This window comes from Lolium rigidum, chromosome 4, assembly GCF_022539505.1.
Source record: "Lolium rigidum isolate FL_2022 chromosome 4, APGP_CSIRO_Lrig_0.1, whole genome shotgun sequence".
Taxonomy (NCBI): domain Eukaryota; kingdom Viridiplantae; phylum Streptophyta; class Magnoliopsida; order Poales; family Poaceae; genus Lolium; species Lolium rigidum.
The window spans coordinates 163,544,029-163,547,281 of NC_061511.1; the positions used below are offsets into that span (position 1 = coordinate 163,544,029).

Genomic DNA, 3,253 nt, shown 5'->3' on the forward strand with positions numbered 1-3,253 from the left:
TGTCAACAAGTCATCATTGGCAGTACACTTCTATCAAGTTAGAGTTATGCACTCATTAGGCCCAAGAAGGTATGCTACCGTGTAAGTAAAATCAAAATAAAAAAGACACTTCTTCCTACTCGATTCGTGTGTAGATGAGGTTCCATTCTTGTTCTGCTACTGGTAAGAAGTTAGCTCCTCTCTCCTGTCACAGTTCTCTCTATCAATTGCCAATTTTTTAATGCTTCGTAGCATGGTACTTGCCTTACTTGCATAATATATGCTGCTGCTTGTTATATTCAAAACTTCTCTAGGTTTTAAGTCCTGCCTATGTGAGGTTAGCAACGTACCTCTGTAGTAATTCTGACTACGTGTTTGTTTTAATATCATCTCTAGTAGTTCTGATGTAAACCTGCACCAGTGCCCTCTGTCTCACACTAATGAGGGTTAGTGGGTAGATGTTCACACATAAATTTTGTGTAGTTTAGACATGGGTGCTAGGCAGCTCACTGTACAGATACGTCTCTCCAGGTGTTGCCTCAAAACACAATCACAAATGGATAAATGCATGTTTCGTGCTGCCCCAGGAAGTTCAGTTTTGCACCGTGTGCGGTTCACCAGTGTCAAAAGATTGGGGTGTGGCGGTTTCGATGGCGCTGCTAGGGTTAAAGACGTGCACGCCTGACACAGCAGGACACTACTGAATCAGCTTTATAGAGCTTCTTCGAGTTGAGCAGAGCATGCAACCAATAGCGTCGTCCAGAGCCTGTCCTGTGAGTGTTCCTGCTTATTTTTGTTTGATGCTTCATTGAGTGCTCCTTTTGTTTCTCTTCCGATAAAGAAGATTCTTCTTTGCAATGTTTGCATGGACACAGTAGCAAAAAGTCGATAGGTTGCAAAATAAAGTGAATGCATTTATAGTTCACTCTGACCCTTCCTCCTAGGCTTAGCAGGATAGGTGTAGGATGGGTGAAGTTCACTTTTTCTAATCCTTATAGTTCACTTCTCCTTAGTATCGTCTGTGACCGAGTGGCCATGGCGAGTTCACTGTAGGCCATGGTAGCAGTTCACAATCTGTGGAATTTGTTCCCTACAAGTGTTTGCTTCTATGTCTACAAAAATGAATTATGCTTGAAAAAATAATTTCCACCAGAATATGCTCCTAATTTACAAAAAAATGGCTTTGCAGTAACGCAGGAAGTTCACTCTTTAATTAGAACTGGTTCAATACCTGAAAAACAAAAATTCCTGCGTGGAAAAATAATCTTTATAAAATTGCATGTCCGGAGGTCCACTTGGTTACGACCTGGAAGCTCACAATTCACAATCCACTTTCTTATCTGAAGTTCACTTTCTCCCTACCGCGAAGTTTGGTACAGGTACATGGGAATTGCAGCTAATTAAAAAGCAATGTGGTTCGGAGGTTCACCTTTTTATTTTCTGAAAGTTCAGTTCCTCCATTAGGGGAAGATCACTTGTTTTTATCATGTGTTGAAACTCAAATATATCTCGTTAATCAACTTTTATAACAATGCTGCTCTGCGAGTGTATATCTTACAAAGAAAGTTTACGTTTCATTTTGTAGAAGTATACTGGACGCGTAGGTATTGCTAGTCATTGATATTGAAGCTGCTACTTGTGAATCCATATTCTGTACATATGCAAATGAGTAATTTTTTTGCCCTACAGGTATATGTTTTTATATAAAAAACATGAGTTATTTTATATCAAACCGAACTCGTGTGAGCCTGCAATTCAACTATTACTGGTCTAGGAATTGTTCTAGTTCTATATATGTATCAAGTTTTGGATGGACGGTTGCACTAAAACATGAGTTATGATGTGCATCGTACAAATTATCTATATTTTTGGAAGTTCAGTTTTCTTTTCTCAGAAGTATACTTGCTATTGGGAAGTGTAGGTGTATTGTTGTCTCCAAAGAAGTTCATTTTTTTGTCGTGTGCGTCTAACCCCGCTTCGTCACCGCTTGTTTATCTCATTTCATTTTGTGCACGTCGAAGGTTCAGTTTCATGCTTTTTGACAGTTCACTCTTGTGTCCAGGAGGTCACTCAACTTGCCAGCGGTGCGCCGCTATTGGAGGACTCTAGTGCTGCTGCTGCTGCGGTTCATCCGGTGAACCGCATGCTCCCAATTTTGTTCATTTGAACTGTTAGGTATGTGCTTGCTAAAATGTTGTTCTCTGCATGCTCCCAATTTCATTTGCCGATGCTAGCTGACTGGAGGTTAAACATGTCAGGTTACACAGTGGGGTGTGCTCCCATGGCTGCTAGCTTCTGGCCTCTCCGGTCGAGCAAGCATCAGCTTTCGGCTAGCGGGCAACTAACAACAGTACGGTTAATTACAAAACACAACTACATGTCAAGCATCTATCCTCCTTTTGTTTTGATTGATAGCTCTATGTAGAGACACCACTTTTTGTAGAAGTTGTCAAAAAGTCATCATTTGCAGTACACTTCTATAGGTTAGAGTTATTCACTCATTAGGCCCAAGAAGGTATGCTACCTTGTAAATAAATAAAAATAAAATGACATTCCAAATAATTAAAAAGTTATATCTTGCCACTGAAGTTCACTTTGTAAACTAGCAAAAGTTCACCACAAGGCGGTGCAGCTGCTGTACCTTCTTAATGCTATTATTAACATTGATAATCGCTGAAGTGTTGTTGATAATTTGTTGTTGATGCTTAGTTGGGTTCTCACTGATGTTGATTGTATTCTATTTTACAGAGAAACTAATAGAATGTATTTGTCGAAGTGCACATTGGTGAAAATAGGAAATTCATTTTATAGAAAAAATATAAGTGCGCTTCACTTTCTTGTCTTCTCTTTTTGTGCAGGCGGGCAATGCTCTGAGGCTGTATAATAATTTCATCTCTGATTTCAAGACCAAGATCAACCTTCCTGAAATTGCTCACTAAATGGTTCACGCCAATATTCACAGAAAAAAGAGAAATAGCCGCTGGTGCCGAGTGAGGGAGTTTGCTTCTATTTTTTGTCGAGTTCACTTTGTATAACAGCAGAAGTCTAGTCTGTAAAGTTATTTTTCTTGTTTATTCATTTCCATGTAAATGGAAGTAGTTTCACACCAGTATTCACAGAAAAAAAAGAGAAATAGCCGCTGGTGCCGAGTGAGGGAGTTTGCTTCTATTTTTGTGTGGAGTTCACTTCGTATAACAGCAGAAGTCTGTAAAGTTCTTTTTCTTGTTTATTAATTTCCATTTAATAGTAAATATTTCATCGAACTTGAGTTTTA

General features: G+C 39.2%; 1 long non-coding RNA gene across 1 annotated transcript; it reads left to right on the forward strand.

The window, feature by feature from the left end:
• Nucleotides 1-2,232: 2,232 nt before the first annotated feature.
• On the forward strand, nucleotides 2,233-3,253 carry LOC124705321. Its single transcript, XR_007003965.1, has 2 exons — nucleotides 2,233-2,329; nucleotides 2,838-3,253. It is a non-coding gene; the product is annotated as an uncharacterized LOC124705321 (long non-coding RNA).